We start from the raw sequence: 23402 nt of genomic DNA, 5'->3' as shown, positions 1-23402 counted from the left end.
GACTTCCCTGCCTCGTCTTTGTTCGGCTACAGACAGTCCTCCTCTCACTCCGTGCCAAGGTAATTTTGCCTGCCACGCAACTATTGAATGCGTAAATGGGTTCTCTTATGTGGAACAGATTGCTCCGTCTTGGTAATGAAGGCACCATATTTGGCGATAATGGACATGGGTTTTGAGTTATCTCCAGATATTTCTTTTTATGTTATCATAATTGCTAAGCGCCACCAGGGGAGGCATGGTACCTTTGCAGAACCTTGATGGAAATGAAGCAAGGTCAGGCTGACAAATGAGCATGTCAGCAACCGCTGGACTCCACATCACTTTCACATCCTGTGGTGTGTATGACTTACGTCTTTAGGCGTTAGGTGTTTCTTCAGATTTCTTTTTTTGTTACTACTTAACATGCTGGCCAAGTTCTGATGTGGTGAGCTTTTAAAATGAGACGTGCAAGTTGTTTGGAATAAGGTTGTGAGAAGTTATTGTTTTAAGTGTTACAACGGTTTTGTTGCTATTGTTGAAGCGTGAGAAAAACTATGTGTGCTGATCTTGTATTATAGACTTAGTTAGACTTGGACTTTAAGGGTCACAGAACACCAAAACACATTTTTTAAAGATTTTAATAGCCATAGATATGTCCCACATTGCTAAAAACACTGTTAGGACACATATATTTCACAAAAAAAGTGAACTGGTTGTTTTTACGTTATTTCGAGCAAATTCGTTCTTCCGGTTTGAAAATAAATTTTGAAGCTACGTCATGGCAATTAGGTCCTTGCATCAATTCCAGCGTGGAGACTGGATGTCTGCACAGGCCGGTACAACATGACGTCTTTGAGTTTTCATTATTATTCAAGAGATAGACTTGGTTCAAACCAATCAGATCAGCGTGCTGTATTGTGAATGAGGTGCAACTTTACTAATATGCATGATAGCTTTGAAGACTCAGACGGCAGAGAGACGTCACATTGTGTTGCCAACCATAATTAAAACAAGTGGAAGAAGAAGAAGAATTGTTTGGAGACATGGGTCGTCAGTGTTGCATTTATAAATGTGCCGCATTGAAGGTTTTGTTTCCATTTCCCCGCTAAGAGAGCACAGCTGGACTCACATGTGGATTACAGTGGTCTAACACACAACAAAAATAGGTTTGTAGGGAACATTTTTTACTCAAGAGTTCTGTCTCTACAGATTTGGTAAGTGTGCGATCTGTGTTCTGTGTTTATGTTTATTCTAGGGATGTAACGGTATTGTAAATACCGTCATACCACAATAGCAATTTTTTTTCAATATTACTGTAGTCGCATGACTCGATAAAACTATTGGTCTTCTGAGAAAATTTGCTCAGGCGAATAAAGCGAACGGGAGGTAGCGGAAACTCCAATTCCCATCAGCCCATGCGTGGCCATCATCCTTTGCGGTTTGTTGTCACTACAGATCCAGTAATGCGGAAATGGAGTGTGCTGCTAGTAGCGGGGATGAAAAAGAGCTGGAAATGATCGAACCTAAAGCGGGTTTTAAATCGGATGTGTGGAAGCATTTCGGTTTCTCTCTAAAAAAAAGTACCGCAAAGAGACCTCTATCTCACTCATGGCTTGTCCTCTCAAGTGGGGGAAAGACAATGCACAACGTTACCCACTGCTGTCAACCTGGGCCAAGTCATATCTCTGTCCCAGAAACCTCAGTCCAAAAAGAGAAGGTTTTTTTCTGTTGCAGGGGACATTGTAAATGCCCAGAGATACCAGCTTTTACCAGATTATAGTTATATGATAATTTTCCTTAAAACCCATCTCTATCTAAGTGAGTGAGTGAGTGATTAAATGTTCAATGTGATGAGTTTTGAACAATACTAAATTGAAACTTTATTTTTTTACATGGTTTAATAATTTTTTGTTATTAAAATTGAAAAATTGACGTTCCTGTTTCAAAGCTTACAGATAGATGGCTAATTTGTATGTCATTGAAACTTTTGGCACTTTTTTGGGGGTATTTTTATTAGTTTTGTTTTTCCTGTAAATGATTCAATAAATACCGTACTGTGCCATTCATACCGAGGTATTACTGTAACGTGAAATTCTGATACTGTTACATCCCTGGTTTATTCAGATGGCATGGTTAGTTAGAATCGTTCTCTTTCAGTTTTTAAAGACTTACATTAGTCAAAATGATTTAGTTATTAAGTATGTAAATATCACTACAATATTATGGGCTGAAAGATCTGCTGTATATGCTGCTCTCTGAGTGTAAACATGTAAACACCTTAATCAAACTATTACCTTCATGTAGGATTTTCGCTGAATTTTGTGACAGGATACACTGTAAAAATACTAGGTTCCACACAATTCATTCATGTTGTCCTAACACAAATCGATTAAGTTAACGTAACACTTTAAACAAATTTATGTGAATTGAACATAAAAATAAGTTGTCCCAATGAATTATCAAGAATCGCTTTGTTTCAGCTCATTTTAATTAATTAGTTTGAACAAATAAAAAAAATGAAGTGTAGTGTATACACACGGCTTTCTGATACTATTCTCTGCACCTGCCGAGTCTATCAAAGTTTACCGATAAATGTGGAGGGTTTTTTTGCTCCCATGTGGCATCAAAAATTCCACTAAAACTACACTCTTCTAGCAAATCCTTGCATCCAATAGCTAATTTTTCACAGGGGCATGCATGAAATGTTCCTGAATGAAAATGAAAGTGTGAACAAAATAATAATTTGGGAAATAATTCAAGTACTGATGTCCATGTAAACACAGTCACTGTCTTTCTTTTATGCGTCTGTGTTTGTTTTGCCTCTGTGAAAATCTGCGTGTGCTCATACTGAAACTCCCCTTTTCATGCAAACCCTTCCCTCTTTTGCCACTCATCACTCCCACCTAAACAGTGCTGGCCTTACCCACTTACCTGACTTTTTTTTTAAACTAGAGGTGTAAAAAAATCATTGCCCTTTAAAGAGATAGTTCACCCAAATCTTTAAAATTCCTCACATTTACTCTCCCTCAAGTGTTTCATTTTTACTGCTAAAAACATAAGTAAGCATAAGAAAAAACTCAAACAGTTGTGACAAGTAAAGGTTGAGTAAATGATGACAGAATTTTCAGTTTTGGGTGAACAGTCAATTTAAAGATGAACTCTCAGGCTATTCAACATGTAGGTGACTTCATTTCTTCAGTAAAACATTCATTCCTTCTAGGGATGCTCAAAATAACCTATTAACCGTTAACCGAAAGGGTGCGTTTGTGACCGATTAATGCTATCAGTTATACTGATAACTATTAAAATTAAAACAACTATTAAAATTATTATTTTATATATTTTTAGTTTGACTGCATAAGGGGGCGATTGAATGCGCCTTTGCGTAATGAGGGGCATCTTTTGCACGCGGCTCATCCCAGAGCAGCAGTGTGTTGTTAAGACAACTACAGAACTTTTAAAGAGCTTGGTTTCCGCTACATTCATTCTTCCATGGCGGGGAACAAAATGCATCCTGCCACGGCTACATACCCATTCAATACATTCAGTTATTGTTGTTGTTGTTTTTAATAGCAGATTATAATCGCACCAAAACGTATTGAAAGGTAAGTGAATTATAACAGCGCAAACTTTTCTGTAAGCGTATAGTGCTGTGCGCTATCTGTTTAATCCTTTGGGGTTACGTGCTGACTGACTGACTGACAGGTGCGCGATACGTGAAGCCAGCAAACACGCAGAAGCTTTCAGTTAAGATGAACACAGTTTCTATAGTTATACTTTATTCAAAGATAAAGTATGACTCTGTATATCTCTGTAATCACTCCATATTGTTGGAGTTTATAGCCGTTTCGCTTTACTTCAGGACGCATTAATGCCGCTCTGAAGATCTAATCGCTGTTTTAAGTTATCCAGAGCTGGATGAATACAAATCCTGAATATCACAATATTATTAAATATTACAATTGTAACAACATAGACAGCAACACTTTTGTACAATCGATACCCAGCTGATTCAGTTGTTTCATAAGAGGACCGCGCTTCTTCTCTTCTTATTTCCTTGACATCATAAAGTCAGTGAGGTGCGCCTCGCATTTTTGGAATGAAAAAAAGCACGTTAGCTGTGGTCGGCCACTTGTTTTACTGCAAGATATACTTAACTTTGCGGAGACGATAACGTATAACCCGTTGCTACAGACACATTTGCCAAAGAAGCAAAATGGAAGAAGAATATTGCTGTTTGAAACAGATGTGTTAATGCCAAAAAAAGCGTTGATGTTGACCTGGATCTGCGTCATAAATGCAACAAATAGGCTTTACCTTTTATTTTACAGCTTATAAAGCATGTATGCACATTAATGCAATATCATATTTAAACAACAAAACTGTTAACAAAAAGTCAACATATGCGCGCATTGTTGTCTTTTCATCACGCAGCGCGCACTTAAACCGCGAGGGAGAGAAAGGAAACCATACATCAGGACATATTCTTTAAAATAATGATTTCTATTAAAAATGTAAAAAGGTTTTGTGATTATAATAATAACAGCAGGGCATTAAATTAATGCATATTTTCCGTGGAGCTGGCAATTTGAGGAAGTCTGCTATTTTTATTTGACGGAAGAAAAAAAACATATGATTGAAAAAAAAACAGCCTATGCCGGTTATTAAAAATAATCAGTCAGTGTTTTCGTTTTGAAATATAAATTAATTATTTAAGTGAAAATAATTTAGGGCAGTCCTATTTATTTTATTCATTTTATTTAGTTTATTCTCTTCTTCTGTGCTAAACACTGCAGGTGCGTGAAAATGCTCTGTTGTTGTGTTCTGTTATTAATATGCTAGCATATAAAAAAAAATCAGTATTTTAAAATACAATATTTAATTTATCGGACACAAAATAGTCACGTCAATTTGTTTAATATAAAACTAATAGTAATCCGACCAGTTAACCGTTAATAACCGATTAATGAGCGGCGGTTGTCGGTTAGCAAAATTAACCGAAATGAGCATCCCTAATTCCTTCATTTTCCTTCGGCTTTCATTCAATCGAAATATTTCATTTCAGTTGGCATTTTTTGTAGCTCAACAATTACACAAACAAACAAAAAGGTTACGTTAAACTATAAATGGCGATCTCTGTTAAAGTTATTCACTCCAACTGTGGTGGGTCAAATTAAAGGTTACCATTGGCCAACTTTGGGCATATCTGATTTAAAACTTTCAGAATCCTAAAAAAAAAACTAAAAAGCACTGAAAAAAATCTTTCAAAAACAATGTCAAAATTATTTTTGTTACCAAAAAAAAACATTAAAAAACATTATAAAAAAATCTTATTATTCACACATTGTAATTTTACTGTGCAAATTGCAGGCAGCATGCAATTCAGACAGATATTGCATCAGCAGCACAATTTTGAATCTACCTGTTTTGCATTGGTAAAATAAGGCTCTAGGCATTTCTTTAGGCATAAAATGTAGACATATTTTCACAAAACACCCTTGAGCACATATATGTATGTTCTTAATGTTTTTAAAGAAAGATAAAAAGCACATAAACATACTAAAATAATCATCTTGATAATTCAGCCTTACTGTCAAATCGAGTGCTATTTCTAGTATCCACCCTGTACTCACTTATGCATGTGTGTTTTTGTGTGTGTGTGTGTATGTGTGCTGTCATGTGTCTAAATGTTCCTCGGGGCTTTATCTAGTGTCACCAGGCATCAGACAGACTAGGCCGTCTCTGAGCCATGCGCTCGCCCATATACACCCTGATTAGGCTTCCCCCATCTCCCAAATGTGCACACTGACAGAAGGAATTGGACAAGGTCACTGAATGTTACCATGACAGCCAGACACGCAAGCTGGAAGGCTTCAAAGAAATCTCCTCCCATTCTGCTGCATAAAAAGCTTAGCATGTGAGCGCATGTGTGTGTAAGGTGAGATAGGGGAAAAATAAATCAAAAGCCAATATTAAAGCATTTTCAGATGTAAAATATTTGTATATGCTCTGATTTATATGCTCTGATAGTTCACCCCCTCAAAAAAAATTACATTTATTGACCTTTAACTAACCCTCAAGTGCTTCCAAACCTTTATGTTATTTATTTATTTTTATTTTTGGCAGAACACAAAAGAAGATATCTTGAAGAATCTTGGAAACTGGCACACACACATAAAATATTTTGAAATACATACAAGGGAAAAAAGATGTCATGATAATAAGATGATACTGATTTCCAGTTTTCAACACCTTCTATATATTAGTGCTGGGAAAAGATTCATCATGATTTGATGCATCCAAAATTAAATATTCTTTTGACATTATAAATGTGTTTGTATTATATACTGTCAATATATTTTATGTAAAAAAAAAAAACTAAAATTTTTTTTGCATAGATATTTCAATTTATTTATAATTTGTATATATACAGCCACAATGCACTGCTATGAGTGTGATATTGCCTTTCACAGTTCCACGTCCTATTAGTGTGTATAAAAAAGAAAATGAAACAAAAAATTAAGTCTCAAAAATCTTTTTGTACGAGGAATTATTTTTCTCCGCCATTCATTCACATCTGCAGCTGACGTCAGAACAGCAGAAACTGTTGCTACTTCGCCAACGTCATGACAAAACAGGTCATTTTTGCTCATATTTTAAGATTATAAGGCTGAACGACATGAAATGCCATCAATCTACAGAGATTTCCCAGTATTTGCTGCAATCAGGATTTCAAAATAATTAACCCCGAAAAACCCAGAGCAAAGCAAACACTACCAGTTTATTTGGTATAAATACAGCACTACAAAATACAAAAGAGATCGACTCAGAATGTTACTTACCAGATTCATAATGATTTGTTCAGCTATAGTTTGAAACTTTCAGAGAAATTGTTGTTTTGCTCCCTCAAAGGATTTTTTATGAGGTCTCTGTCGCCATCTTGTGGCAGTACATCAACCTTCACTTTCTTTGGTCTATTCAGATGGCGGCCGATGCACTAAATACGATGCTCTGAAATTATAAATATTTTAAAATAAAATTTTAAGGCACTATCCTTATAAATACACTGCATAGCTGCAATCTAAACAACTACATTGTCACCTAAAAAAGCCTAAAAAGTACACTATGTTGTCCAACAACAGCAATATTTCTCAAACTGCAGAGTGTCCTCTGCTTGTCACTGTATGTGGGCGGAGTAATACACAAGGCTGAAGGGTGAAGAGGTGGTACGAGAGCTGTTATTTGTAGATTATTGCACGGCTTTCAGCCAATAAGATTCAATAACCAGACAGAACTGTTGTATAAATATACCATATATAAAATGTTCTCAAATATATCCATGCATGTGTGTATTTAGTAAAGTTTATTTATAAACCAATTTTGAGAGGATCATGTGCTTACGATTGCTTGCAGATTGGCCCCTTATTATTCAATTTATGATTCACCAATCAGATGATTCCTAAGCCACTATAAATACCCTAAGTTTCATAAAACAGCCATCTTCGTTTTGAAGAATCCCCCATTTCATCCCTACTCCTCCTCTTTTCCTAGATGAGTTGCACGGTGGCCCAGTGGTTAGCACTGTTGCCTCACTGCAAGAATGTCTCTGGTTCTAGTCCTTACCAAGCCAGCCAACGTTTCTGTGTGGAGTTTACACGTTCTCCCCGTGCTCACGTGGGTTTCTCACAGGTTCCCCGGTTTCCTTCCATTGTCCAAAAATATGCAACTTAAGTTTATTGACTAATCCAAATCAGCACCATAGACATGCTCCTAGTAAATAGTTATCTCTTAAGAGTAATCACTATCTGTTCATTAGCTACTACAGCAGCAAAGTTCTCGAGATCTACCTGAGCTCAAACTCCCCTCTCGCCTTGCAAACAGAAGGGAGCCCCAGGCTCGAGCATCTTATGAGCTCAGGGCTCTCCCGGGACAGCATGCCAAACAAGCTTTATAATAAATCATCAGCTAAATGTGAACTCTTGAATATCTACATAATAAAGATACACAGTACAAAAAACAAACTTTGAATGCGATTAATCTCAATTAATGTTTGTTCAGCACTAAAACGTGTATACATAAAATAATATTAGTGCTGTTAAAATTATTGCGTTAATGCATGCGATTAATTAGAAATATTTAACGCGTTAAAAAAAATTAACGCGTTTGCAGTTTTTTTTATTTCCTGTTGTGGTCGACGTGTATTCAACATGCAAAGAAATATGGATAAGACCAAGGAAGCAGTTTTTAAAGGCAAGTTTCAGTTTAAAACAATTAATGTCGCATTACCAGGCTTTCCAGTGTTTCCTCCAGAGTTTCATGCAACTTCGGGTGTTTCATTTTTAACTTTCGACTTTTGTTTTAATGGAATTTGATACCACATGGCGAACGAAAAAAAAAACTCCACATTTCGTGACTCTGTGGTCCCTAAAGGTAATCAAAAAATCACAGCTTACATGGTAGACTCTTAATAAGAGTATTATCTTAAACAAATTAAAATCGGAGTATTGGTGTCCATGTAAATGAAGTGCTAGATGAAGTCGCGAGCTGCCAAAGACAGCACCTTCCTCTGCCTTTCAGCATGCGCCCTCCAATGTTTCATTAAGTTTGACGTGTTTCCAAAATACAGTCAAAATACAGCCATACTTTAGAATGCTTAGTTTAAGCAAATTTGATGAACGCGATCATGCGTGTTGAATCTGAAGGGAGTCGCTCTGGCAGCCCTGTCCTGCGCGCGTTGTGAGTGTGTGTGTGTGTGTGTGTGTGTGTGTGTGTCTGTGTCTGTGCGCGCTTAAATGTTGTTGTCCGTAGCCACTAAATCAAAAAGTTACGAATTTCCGTGCGATTGCGTTGTACTTTCAGCTCGCATCATTCAAAAGATAAGATATACATTGTCCCCCCATAATGTCAACAGACAAGCTGAATGTAAAGGAGGACTGAGCAATATTGTTTCTACTTCATAATTAATGTTCTCACTTCACAGCATTCATTCATTCATTCATTCATTCATTCATTCATTCATTCATTTTCTTCTCAGCTTAGTCCCTTTATTAATCCGTGGTTGGCACAGCGCAATGAACCGCCAACTTATGCAGTAAGTTTTTACGCAGCGGATGCCCTTCCAGCCGCAACCCATCTCTGGGAAACATCCACACACACAAATTCACACACGCACTCATACACTATGGACAATTTAGCCTACCCAATTCACCTGTACCGCATGTCTTTGGACTGTGGGGGAAACCGGAGCACCCGGAGGAAACCCACGCGAACGCAGGGAGAACATGCAAACTCCACACAGAAAAGCCAACTGACCCAGTCGAGGCTCGAACCAGCAACCCAGCGACCTTCTTGCTGTGAGGCGACAGCACTACCTACCGCGCCAGTGCTTCGCCCCAAATCACAGCAAAACAACTTTACAATGAGTGCAATTGTTTGTATTCAATACTTTATTGCTATTCTAATTTTCCATTTTCCATATCTGCAATGCCTGTATTTTGGCATTTTTTTGCAGTCCACTTGGAATACAACTTGGAAATAAATGTTTTCTTTATTGGCATTGATTGTTTTGAAATTCAAATGGCACTAACATGTCTGTGTTTTTATTTCTGTAATAAATATGGCTATCAAGTCAGGATCTTGCTGGTTTATTGTACGTTGTTTACATGAAGAAATCTGTGTTACAAGTTAAACAAAAATTCTAATAAACAATTATATTTTGAATTTAAATAGTTTTTGTCTTGCATTTACATTAATTTTACATAATAGCCATTGAATAGCCAAAATGATAAGTTTCAGTCTTGTAAATGTGATTAAAATTGTGATTAATTAAAAAAAAAAAGTTTAATTAATTAGTTAATTTTTTTAAATCGATCGACAGCACTAAATAATATACATATTAATTTTTTTATTTAGTGCACAACAGAAGAATATAACAGGTTTATTTTAATCTATAATTTTAAATTTAAATGGACAGCTCACCAAAAGTATATATATATATATATATATATATATATATATATATATATATATATATATATATATATATATATATATTCTGACATCGTTTACACACCGTTTACTTGTTTCAAACCTGGTTGAGTTTCTTACTGATAAAAACAAAACTATATAATTTGGAAATCAGCAGCCAATGGCATCCATAAGAAAAACACAACATTCTTCTGAATATCTTCTTTTGTGTTCAACACAAGGAAGAGTCTAAAGCAGGCTTGACACAAGTAGACGATAAGTAAACGCTGAAAGAATGAAACATTTCGAGTTAACTACCCCTTTAAATGTAACTGTATCCCCCTGCTTTTCTGACATGTAGACAACATTAAAATAAATAAGCTGCATGTATTCTCTGTGGTGTTTGTATTGTTGACTACCACTGAAGCATCAGATTAGAGCTGATGTCTGTGTCAGGCTGATGTGATAGATGGAGCCAATCTGGATTGATTCTGTCAGAGATTGACTGATACGCCACCATCCACCAACATCTGTCTGTCAAACTCAACAACCGCTCATTGAAAACAAATAAAATAGACACCGGCACAAAAGCGGGAAAAAAAGAAGGGTTTGTCACACAGTTGTATATTAGAAAATATTTATATATTTTTAACTTATACTTTTACCTAATACAAATAAATTCAAGTTTATCTGAAAGAGGCACATGTTCTATCTGTTTTGTTATTCTTTAAACTAAGAGACTATTAAACAGATTCAGGGTTTTAATTTAATGATCTAGAGGCAAAGTCTAAAGCGCATGGTGCAAAAGCATTAAGGGCATTTCCGAATCCACTTTTGCTATTTTAAGGACAGAAAAAGACGCTTTGCACCCTGGCACATGTTCTAACAGGGTTGTGCTTATTCTCTTAATAAGTTATGGATAAGATTTTGAGCATTAAACCATTCAGTCTCATCCCCCATTGCCTATAAGAGTCAGTTGCGTCAAGCCATGGTGCATTTGCTTTTTACATGGCGGACTTTGTAAGTGGAAAAACTGAATGCTTCACTTGCGAGAAAACAGTTAAACAGAGCATCTGCAGCAGGGATAAAGAATGATACACCTCCATCAGCCTCTTTACTTTCTCTTTACTTTTACTTTACTCCTTTACTGTCATTGATAATGAAACGGTGTTGTACGCACTCCACTGTAGATATCCATTAGCCTACATATTTAATTTAATTTGTTAAGAGCAAAGATTTGTTTCAAAAGTATTTCTAAATTCAGTTCTACTTTCCAGCAAATGAATAAATGAACAATTAACCAAGTGTCATCAAACTGAGTTATATACAAACACACGTCTTATTCGTATGCCACATAAAGTGATGTATACGTCTCCAAAACCCGACAAGTAGACAAATCTAAACTGCAAATTGTCATTGATAAACTGAAAAAAGCCAACCAAGGTGATGAAGGCATGGAAGCAGTGGTTTTTATGTTTATGTAGTAAATAATAATGTTTACATTTGAATCCTTTAATTTATTTTCATATGTAAAGATATTTATGTATTGCTGTACATTCTGTGTGAATTAAGCAATGTGTAAGCAAGCATAGTGGCATAACTAACTGGTGCTGCGCTGGACTTAAGACCAGCTTTTAGCTGGTCAATGGCATGGTCTATTTCAGTTCCCCAAAATAGTATTTTAATAATAATGCAACAGTTCGCCTTAACAGCAACAATGCACCTTAACACGCCTCTATTTTAGACCAGCACACCTATGAGTCCACGAAGTTGTGCAAATGAATTTGCCATTTAAACTGTATGGTGCAAAATGTGAAAATTACAGTTGCACTGGACGGAAAATAGCAACAAAACGATTCATACATGTCTTGCACCTTTGCGCTGGGTGTATAATACCGCCCATAGTCTCTAGTCTCAAGTTTACTATATAGCTATTGATTAAACTATCAAAAAAGTGTAATTTAATAAGCTCATCAGGCAGCAAATTTACACAGAATTACAGAGCTTTTGCAAACACATTGAAGGATTCGGATTTCTGCTTTCCAATCCGTCTCATCATGGACCAACGTTTATCTTTTTCATCATCCTGTTTCTCAGTATTTAACTGTGAATTGATTTTAATTAATGAATAAGTTAACACATTGCTTAATATAAGAATGTTCAGTGCATTTGCCTGTCTCTTTATAACTATTTTCAGAAGCCACCAATCTAGGTCAGAGGTCACGGAGACCTTGAGTGGAACTGAGGGCTGAGGAATGGAAGCAACTGTTTCTATTGTTATTTCTTTGAGTTAATACTATCTAAAATGTCTAAAGTGATTTTGCTATTTTTACGGTTAATTCTTTTAAAGTGATTCTACTTTTTATTCAAGATAGACTTTGTGTAGTAAGGAATTATAACTGCCTGAATGTAGATTATACCGGTTTTTAACCAGTTTTGATAAAGATGGCTGAGAGTACACTCAGCCTTGGATAAGAAACAGTATATACTTTGTGTGTGTTCTATTTGATTGTTGATCCATTTCACAGGTATGGAGTCAGCTCTAATCAGTCTAAAGGATGTCTGACGTTTGTGTTAAGATATTGTTCAGAATTGTACGCACGAACCCCACGTGGAAATTTTCCTAGTCTATCTGTTTTTTAACCAATCAGGTTAGAACTTCTATATGTATGACGCAGTTAATGACGCTATGTGAGAGTTTAATTGTTATTGATTGGTGATTGTAAGCAGAGCAGCCTAGGAACTCATTGCGAGTGTTGAAGCTGGCTTCTGTTGATGTAACTGCAAACTATCTTCAGTAAACTTGATTTATTTATTTAAATCTCTGACTCCGGCTCTTCTTCATCTACCAGACTGGTCATTCTCTGGGTTAAACTGTATACAATCCCTACAACATGCACATCACTCCAACATGACGCTTTCTTAACAGCTTAATATCTCCAAATTATTTAAAAGTGAAAAAAATTTTTTTTTTACTAAAGACAGAAAATGTACAATTTATGATTTTCCCCAATTTCTGTTTAATGGAGAGAAGATTTTTTAACACTATGCCTAAAAATAATAGTTTCAATAACTCATCTCTAATAACTGATTTAATTTATCTTTGCCATGATGACAATAAATAACATTTTACTAGATATTCTTCAAGACACTTCTATACAGCTTAAAGTGACATTTAAAGGCTTAACTGGGTTAATTAGGTTAACTAGGCAGCTTAGGGTAATTAGGCAAGTTATTGTATAAAGATAGTTTGTTCTGTAGACTGTCGGGAAAAAAATGCTTAAAGGGGCTAATAATTTTGTCCTTAAAATGGTTATTAAAAATTAAAAACTGATTTTATTCTAGCTTAAATACAACAAATAAGAAGAATCCCTAGAAGAAAAAATATTATCACATATACTGTGAAAATTTCCTTGTTCTGTTAAACATCGTTTAAAAGAGAAAAAGTAAAAAAATAAAGGGGGGCTAATAATTCTGACTTCAACTGTATGTTCAGTCATATAATTAATTACAACCCCCTATGGAGATTTTTATGTCATTTTATGATATTTTAAGTAACTTTCCCATGTTTAGAAATCAAAGTTGATCAACCTCAAGCCTATAATCAAGCCTTTTCAAGATTTTGAAAACAATCACAAACATGTTTACAAGATTTTCCATTGTAATCTTACTTTAAAGCTTTATTTGTCATATTTCAAACCATTTTAAGTCATCTTGAAGCCCCCTTAAAAAGTTTTCTAACGCCCCCTAGTGGACACTGAAATATGTCTAGACAAAGAAAAAAAAATGACATTCACTACAATAAAAAGCCTGACAACTCAGCTCACTCTCCTCTTCATAGGTCAAGAATAAAAATGTAAAAATAAAACACATGTGTACATTTAAAGCGTTACCAATGAAGATATCTGATAATCCAGCTTGAGTTCATTAAAGGAAAGTTTATGAAAAGTACAACTGGTCAAAGAGTGCACATATGCTAAGCATTTGAGATCTTATGATTCAAAATAGCATGCTTTTGTCACACCAGTGTTTGTGGTTTTTTCCAGCTGTTTGGGGACCGGCTGGGTTGGATCGCTCTAACACATCCCTGAAGCCCAAGTGGATTTCAGATATAGTTTAAGCTTTAATGAGCCTGAGCCTGAGCTGCATTCCCTCCCATCCTGCTGCTGAAAAGCATGCTCCATTATTTAAAGCCATTACTTCACGTCTGAAGCACTCGTCTAAATGAATGCTGGTCTGGAAAGACAGTCAAGAGTCGGATCCAACAAAATGAGCTATTAAAGCCAACACAGAGACCCGCCAAAGCTTCAGTAAGTCAGCCTGGCGATGGATATTAACGCTACTACATCTGCCACTGAAATGCAAAATGCCATTTATTGCAGTTCACTTAAAAAGACGGCACGGTCCAAATGGATTTTATAAGTACAGCGCAGTTGCATTGTGGTAAGGTCATTAGCTGTTATTTGAAATAGTGGTCCGAAAATGTGTCTGAAAATGTGTCTTTAGCTTCAATTACCACTTATAAGGGTTGAATTGCACTAGGCAGTGGATTAAACTTGAAATTGATCAAACAAAAAACTACAAAGCACAACCCGGAGTTAAAAATATTCTGGGTTTTACGCAAATCCTTCATGTTATGCCTAAACACATACTGGTTAATTGTAAGTTGTCCCATATAAGCTCATTTGTCCTATTTGACAGCTATTCCATCATAAATAGTGAAAATAACCAATCGAAAAAGGTTTTAAGATCAAGTGGAATCCTCTGTTGGGTTGTCGCTTCGGTGGACTTCAGCTAATCAGTTTTAGCCACAGCTAAAAATATTTTTCAACATGCAGCTGTACAAGAAAACATACAATCTGACATAAGAGAAGTCATCTTTCGCTACTGTATTGTTTTTAAATAGAGAAAACATTTTACAAGTTATTTTTATCCTAAATCTTAGACCTATTCTTGAAACAAAAAATGACCAATGAGGAGGTGTAAAGCACCAAAAGCGGCCTATATTAAAATTGATCTGAATACTATTTTGGCTATTGTTGTTATCCATGAATTTTCAAATGTACTTTTTTTACAAACGAGGCAAGAAAGTTGTAAAGCTCTACATTATTGTTATGTTTTAATAATTTTTTCTGTAAAATTGAATGTGCTGGCCAGTTTGCCTTATTAGGTTATTTACCTAATAAGTCACAATAGGCTAATTTTTTAAAAACTTAAACAGATTCGTATATTTTTTTGTAAAATTATGTATGATGTAATAAATTTGTATGTAAATTAGTTCTAAATCTTTGGGAAAAAATTTTGGTACATCAAAAGATGTGGTTATGATGATCATCTGACAAGGTAATTCAGCTAAAAATTGTGCTAAAAATGTCACCTAAATTCAGTAATCATATCTCATAACTAAATAGAAAATGAGGCGTATAATTACAAAATGGTCCCCTTTTTGAGAAAAATGCACCACATATTACACCAGTCTGGCTACGGGCCTGCAAAATTACATCAAACTGACATTAAAAAACATATGCAAAATGCAAATTGATTTCAAGCCAAAACCATGACGTCCATTTGACATCGGCAAAAAAAAGTATTATAATATAAGAAAGGTTTTATTCATCTGAAAGCTTCAATTACGTTACAAATTTACACTGGATTTTGTTTCTCTACAATGCATGTAAATTACCTTGATTTAAAACAACATCTAATTGACATCTAATATTGGCATTAAAAATATCAATATCAATATCAATTCAGGACAATTCTGTAAATAGATTTTTCACATGTTTTTATGAAGCCAATATGAGATCAAAGTAGCCAATTGACATCAAATCAATTTGCATTTTAAATGTTTTTGACATGTTTTTCGATGTTATATCTGCATAAAGGTGTCCGTTGGGATTATTAATGATTGTAAACTGGTTTAAAGTTAGCATGAAAGTGTTTTGCCATGAACCTGTTAGCATGAAAGTGATGCTGAAAGTGCAAACTTTGGTACATTTGAAGAAACAAAAGTTATTTCCTCAAAAATTGTATGCAAGTTTCACAAACAATAACAAATAACAAGTTAGATAATATCTGACATTTCAAAGAAAAAAAATTACAAAAAGTTAATTTAGATTAATTTTACAGGGCACCTATGATGAAAATCTTTTTTTGTAAACTGTTTGGACAAAACAATAGGATCCAAATCCCTCCCACTTTGAGGCCCACCACAACGTGACACAGGAGTGCGTTCTACCCCGTCCACAAAATTGATTGACAGACATGTGTTAACATGTCTCCCTAGTAACCCATATAATCATATCAACAAGACAGGACATGGGCAAAGCAACTGGGATTAAAAGATCTGATCAGCTCTCAGTGGTCATCCGCACCACAAGAATGAGATTTACAATGATTTCAGAACTGTGTATGTTTGTAATAAAGAGAGTAAAATCAATACGTAATTCATCACCACAGCTGCATAGTGTCAGTAAAATTATATAAGGAGACACTTCCGTTCCGGTTTGTGATATTAAATCAGGTTTATGTTGTACAATAACATTACGGATGTCCATACAGCAGTGGATTTTAACGTGTATCCTGTCACATTTGCCGTACAAAAACAGAGCAAAGCTTAACCTGTGTGTGTGCGCGTACGAACTTTAAAATGACATTGTGTGTAACTCATCGTTGCAGAAAGGCTTGAATTAACTCCACAACAAATATATCAAATAACAGTTGGGAAAGTTCTCACTGTGGTAAGGGTGATCTGCTTCATTCTTGTATGTCACTGTGCTGTTTATCTATGTGAAGGCTACACACATCAGAGAAATACTGAGAGATCTCTGTAGCTTAGACACGCATGTGGGAATGGTGGGTGGGGAGAACAAGCTCATTTGCATTAATGGCACAAGAAACAAAAACAGCTACAATGTCCTAATAGCTTAAATTTTCCAGATTTAAAAAAGGTATGATAAATAATCTGCTTGGTATTTTGAACTGAAACTTTTCAGACACATTCTGGAAGACTCTTTTGAAAAAGAGGTAAAATAGGTGCTCCTTCATGGATAGTTCACTCAAAAATGAAAATGTACATGTAAGCAATAAATTAATAAATAAATAAAGATCAAATTAAATCATGTAAAATATATATAAAAAAAATTATAAATACTAATTACAATGCTCTCACATTTGGTGTTGGGATTTGGGGGTGTCAGTGAAAATGTAAAATATTAGCAAAAAAATGTTTTGACTGACTAGCCACATGTATTATTAGTTGTTATAATTGATCCTTTTTTGTTTTTCATTTAAATACTCATTGGGAAAGCCCATGGAGTGTTACTAGGGGATATTACAAGACTTTTTTGTCCATATGTTCATGTAATCATGAAGTTATTCTTCGCCCAAAAAAGGGTTAAAGTCATTACATTAGATAACAGCACATCATTGAGTCTGCCTGAGATGACCACACAAATAACTTAAGAGGAGATTTCCGAGTTTAAAACCATTGCTAGTATACCTCATTAACCTCGGTGCTGTAACTATACCACTCCACTGCCAAAAAGCATTCAAAGCATCAGGCATTATATCAATGGCAATCATGATTACTGCACGACTGAGCTATTAAAACTTCTTTAGGGATTTCACAGACAACCTCAACGGGCCTTATTTATTAGTTCATTTAGCACCTTATTGGTGCAGCCATTAGTGAACTACAGGTGAACTTATCAGTTGTCTTTCCAGAGACATCAATTACTTCATCCATTACCCCGGAACAGTAGGCAAAATCCAATTTTAAACCCAATCAAGACAGTCATTAAACAGCTATTAGTGACCAGAAGTGAGATCTCAGCAACAATCTAATCGCTCAGATCTTTACTGAGATGACCCACGCAATGACCTCATCACTGACCCTCCCAAAACTCACCCGTGACCTTGTCATTCGCCTCAATGACAGAGTCACGTATAAACTTATTGATTACCTCGCTGCCAAATTGTGAGTTGGATGATCACACTGTGAAATTAACTGCCCTTCAGAGTATTACATTTAAGTTTTAAATTCTTACCTGACGTGTTGATATTTAATGGACATGTGATGAGAGCCTGTGGACTGCAGGTGAATCCATGCAAACACAGATGACCTCATGTTTACTGGAGCACATGTGCAGGATCTGGTATCCCAGATTGTTGTGGGAATAGTGCCATCATGAGGACTGGCCTGTAAGTAATGTCTGTGGAGGAAGGATGAAATACATAAACACAAAAAAAAAAGTATTTAATTTAATTTAGCTTTACATTTTAATTGATTTTTTGTTTTTAACCATGATTTTCAAAAGATATGCATACATGTAATTTATAGCATAAAAATAAAGATATTTTACCCTTTTTTTAACATTTTATTTTCACAAGTCAGGGTTCAACGCTAAGGATTTTTCCTACTGGCCCGATTGGACCAGTGGTTCAGATTTTTACTTGCCCTGCCAAAATTTTTACTGGCCCTACCAAAAAAAAAAAAAAAAAGAAAAAAGTTCATTGCTATTTCTTTGCCACATATATTAAATAATGTGTCACAAAATAATGTCTGTAAATCTAGAATTTAAATATTTGAAAAATTTAAAAATATTTAGCAGTAAAATATAGCGTGTGGAAAATGTGCAGGTATTTTTTTGCAAAACAAAAGGTAGCTGACTTAAAAGTGACAACAAACTAAGCAAAACATCACTTCATTTTTTTCATCGTGTTGTACCCATGTACAGGTTTCCACAACGTTAGAAGCAGACATTTTCTTTTAACCTCATAATTTGATGTTGCGGTTATGTTGCTGTCTAAAATTTAGTGATAAGGCAGCACTGCCCAGATCGGGCCAAAAAACGAATCTGTCTACTGTCCAGACTCCCAAGCATCTCTCGGCCATCGGGTCATCCTTATTGTTGAGCCCTGCAAGTTTAAAATTCAAACCAGGTCCACTTTATATGATTTGATTCACATAAATTCTGCATAGTTGATTAGTAAATAAGACATCTTGTCTTTGACCTTGAGTTGTATAGCTATTTTATTATTAATTGATGTATTACTGGATGATGTGGTCACTATTACAAATAAATTAAAGGAAATTCATTCTAATATTCTGTTGCTTACTTTTTAGTAAATCAATAAATGATTAGCAATCACCAGTCAGAAGAGCCAGAACTATCACCCCCCCTTCAACTGATCCAGAATGCATTAACAAGAATGGTCATTAACAATAAAAATAGTACATTAATAGTACAAATAGTAAATGTCATTGTACACCAATTTACACTGCTATTGGCTTTCAAATTAATGATGAATCGTGCTTTTGATTAAAAATATAGACAAAATATTTTTAAAGACTTTTAACTTTATTACTATTTCCTGTTGGTGAAAAGCAGTGCAATCATTACAAGATGCATGTAAGATTTTTTTATGCATACTTATAAACACTCATGTATATCTTAACACTAACACTCACACAAGTTTTCTGTTATATCTATTTTTTAGATTTTATTCAAATCTAACCATTGTGCACTGCTCAATTTTACTACTTTTTGTTAAGTTAGGGATGAAAACATCCAATAAATTAAACTGCTGTGAAAATGTCTCAGATCAGTTCTGATCAAAACTACTAAATTGTTAGTAGAAAATAAAGTAAAAATTAGAGGATTTGAAATCTTTAATTGCCAAATTTATAAATGGTGTCACTCATTTATTGAATAAAAAATACAAAATGGGGTATAAGTTGTGGACTGGATTTTTTTTTTTTGCTTTTATCACAGTCTTGGATAATACATGATTATATGGTGTTGTGGTTTTATAATCAAAAAATGTGGTTATAATGGAAGTCAATGGGGTAAAAAGTGAAAAAATTCATTTAAAAAAAATAATTATCTTACCACATTTCCTTTTATGAATTTCTAAGCAATTTGGTAGTTTTGATCAGGACTGAGGTTGATTAACAGATGTATGCAAAAAATAAAATAAAATAAAAATGTTTATCTGATGCATTTTTACAGCAGCTTTAGTGGATATTTTCATCCCGAACGTAACAAAATGTTAGTAAATTTGACCAGAGTGTATCGTAGAATTCTTTAAAAAATTCAAAGCATTTTTTCAAAACGTGTCAAAATAAGATTTGTCACTAAAAATCATTTTGTTAGCTGAAACCCAGAAAATGTTATGGCCAAATTAGAGTATTTTTTACAGACGCTATAGGACACATTTGTCAATACTTAGGTCACTTTTGCAAAACTCTTTACACAATTCTCCTAACCAACTTTCAGCTTGGCAAAGCAGTTCATTTCACATTCAAAATGCACTACAACTAGCAAACCCCTTTATTCAGGTCTCAATTAAACTCATTCTTCCAGAACACAATCAAAGGTTGACAGCCGACAAGCATACTTTGTCGCCCACAAAACAATGACCTAAAAAAGCACTAACAACATTACACTTGTAAAACAAGGACACAGCTCTGTTTATAATTGCAATATTTATTGTTTATGACTGCAATATATGTTACTGGAAGGAATCAGATATTATGCAGAATTCGTCAATATTTTATGTTGTTTATTTATTTATTTTTTGCAACAAGTAATACCAAAATAAAAGAATCTGTATACACACCGTCCACTGATACAGATACAATAGTAATGCTAATCTGGCGGGTTAAACTGCTTTTTAGATTTTAAATATGTTTCAATAAAATATTGCAATTCAATTTTGCGGTCTTATTTAGTTTTGCATTGCGTTATTGTTTTGAACGTTTTGAAACCAGTATGTAAACACGTGAAAACTGTGCACACAATGATTTTTGTTAGTTGTTGTGTCTGAATGAGAAAATAATTCATGAAATTTGAGAGATGTAACGTTAGTCATTGAATGCATTTTGTTCCATAACAATAATTGATCCTCAGTTTAGTTCACATACACTTTCAATGTTGACCGCACTAGGCGGTATAAGATTTTGGCGTATGATAACCTTGGATAAAAATATCATATTTTACGGTATTGTTACTGCTCTAAAAAAATTAATTTTTTTAATGTCTGGGTTAAGAACTATAAACTTTTTCCCCTTGGTTGATTTGTGGTTAAAAAATCATTTATAGCAAAATTAAGGTTAATTTTGGTAAGAGAGCACTTTTAATGGCTTGATTGCTCCCATTGTTCTCGTTCGGATAAAAGTGTATGATAAATGATAAATGTAATGTAATTAGCCTACTTTCGTTTTAGAAAAATTGTCCATAACAAACAGAAACTGCTGGCGAAGCAGCAATATCGGCCTTCCCTCCAGAGATGTTACAACACAAGTTACTTTCTTTGGACTAGTTAGATCATGTATTTATCATAGGTACAGCACAAGTCTCGTGCTTTCACCGTGTGGTAACGACTGTTTTGGATATTTTGGTCTCGTACGTCTATCTAAATACATAAACACTCACCATAACATACGAAAGTTCTGGTGCATTTTTGCTTCAAACCCTAATTAGAGAAAGAAGATGGCGCTAACTTTAAGACGTCACGCCAAAACATAATTATCATAAATACAATAAATATCAATCATTAAAACACAATACTTAAAATACATATTTAGTTGCACTGAGAAGAACACTTTTAAAGTTTTTCTTTAAATATAAATGAATGAGTTTGACAGCACTAAACTCATAATTTGTAGACACTAGTGTTACATATCTTTAACCACTAGATGAAGATATAAGCATGATATTAGGCAATCTGGAATAAAATCCTGACTTGAGTGTCACTATCTAACTTGTTTTAATTATAAAACCACATAATCACATAACCAGCTGCAAGTTCATTTACATCCAGGATTACTAGGACAAAGCCAGCTTTTTATATCTTGTAACACACTTAAAAAAGAACCACAAATATAACTATGTCTGCCCTGGGGATTTGTCTGCTCTCCTCCTTTGAAAAAAAACAAAGCTATAAAGTGTCACACAGTGCACACAGCTCTGATGTGATGTGCTGATGTCTTGTGTAATGAGAGGGAAATGAGTCTGATTCATTTGCAGGGGTCAGTATTGAGTTGAACTGTGGATGCCCGTTTTCCCCACTGATTTCCCTCAGAGCGGCTTCTTATAATAACACACACACACAAACACACCACATCCTGCATCCTGCTTCAGCCGAGCACTCCTGTCAGGAAGCAGATCTCTAATAAGCAGAGGAGGAGCTGTGTGTGTGTATGTGTGTGTCTGTGGAGGAGCCTATTGTGTATCTGCATCAGCCTGTAATCACGAGGAGTTTGTTTCCGCTGGTCAGAGATTAATGTTTCAATCTTCTGCTGCATCAGGACTTTCAGTGTCATTCCGCATACTTATATGATATATGCATTATACTTTAGATAAATATGAATATATTTGTGCACTGTGAAAATCCAATTATTGTTTTACAGCCTATTATTAACTTTTTTTGTATATTGCCTAAACAAAAATACCATTAAATATTATGATATCCTTCTGTGAGCACTTTGAATGTTTAATAACAATGATGCAGGGAATCTATCAAATAAAAGACAATAACCATGATTGATATAAAAAAGTTAACTATATAAAATAACTAAATACTACAACAACAACAACATAAATAAACAAAAACTTTTTTACACCATTAATCCAAAATAAAGCCTTTAAAATCAAATAAAATAAAGATGCATACGTAAAACTTAATTCATTCATTTTCTTTTAGGCTTAGTCCCTTTATTAATCAGGGGTCTCCACAGTGGAATGAACCGGCAACTTATCCAGCATAAAATGTTATGTGCAGCGGATGACCTTCCAGCTGCAACCCATCACTGGGAAACACCCACACTCTCTCATTTACACATACACTAGGGCCAATGTAGCTTACCAAATTCACCTATAGCGCATGTCTTTGGGACTTGTGGGGGAAACCAGACTACCCTGAGGAAACCCATGAGAAGACAGGGAGAACATGCAAACTCCACACAGAAATGCCAACTGACCCAGCGAAGGCTCGAACCAGCAACCTTCTTGCTGTGAGGTGATTGTGTTACCCATTGCGCCACCGTGAAAACTGAACAACTAAAACTAAGAATATAAAATAAAATAAAAAATAGATATGAAAACATCTTTATATACACGTTCACTTTAGATGAGTTACAAAACAATTTACAATTAAACACAACCTACAATTTCCTACCAAATATTTCAGGTGAATCTTTGTCAGTAAGTGAGGATATTTACATGGGCGAATTTAGTGATTTTGGGGCCCTAAGCAAATCCAGCCATGGGGCCCAAAAGTTCGAAAATGCACCTTTTGTATTTTTTTTCTTCTCATTGTTTTGCTGCTTTTCATTCAATCTCCTTTTCTAATGCAAAATATTACGTAAAGCATCTTGTAAAACTTTTGAAATGGTTTGTTTTCTAAAGATGAATTCACAACTAAACATAATGAATGAACTGTTTAGTTTTTAA

At 34.8% G+C, this 23402-nt stretch overlaps 2 protein-coding genes across 54 annotated transcripts in view; both read right to left on the bottom strand.

Moving 5' to 3' along the window:
- si:dkey-76p14.2 overlaps window positions 1–23402 on the bottom strand; it is a 247425-nt gene that overhangs the window by 173841 nt on the left and 50182 nt on the right. For all 6 annotated transcript variants that reach the window (XM_087272602.1, XM_087272603.1, XM_087272605.1 and 3 more), the window contains exon 4: window positions 17994–18158. The gene's annotated coding sequence lies outside the window, so the exon portion shown is untranslated. The remainder of the gene's footprint in view (window positions 1–17993; window positions 18159–23402) is intronic.
- The window catches only part of pnp4a (purine nucleoside phosphorylase 4a), a 232772-nt gene that overhangs the window by 159188 nt on the left and 50182 nt on the right, over window positions 1–23402 (bottom strand). For 29 of the 48 annotated variants that reach the window (XM_087272161.1, XM_087272185.1, XM_087272164.1 and 26 more), the window contains exons 1-2: window positions 21384–21425; window positions 17994–18158 (exon numbers count right to left, since the gene is read on the bottom strand). The gene's annotated coding sequence lies outside the window, so the exon portion shown is untranslated. Of the gene's footprint in view, window positions 1–17993; window positions 18159–21383; window positions 21426–23402 lie in introns of those variants that run through there. The other 19 variants (XM_087272150.1, XM_087272140.1, XM_087272142.1 and 16 more) reach the window with 1 other exon arrangement.

Source organism: Danio rerio, chromosome 11 (genome assembly GCF_052040795.2).
Source record: "Danio rerio strain M-AB ecotype USA chromosome 11, GRCz13ab, whole genome shotgun sequence".
Taxonomy (NCBI): domain Eukaryota; kingdom Metazoa; phylum Chordata; class Actinopteri; order Cypriniformes; family Danionidae; genus Danio; species Danio rerio.
Note: the sequence above shows the minus strand (reverse complement) of the source record. Positions and strands in the feature narration are given on the sequence as shown.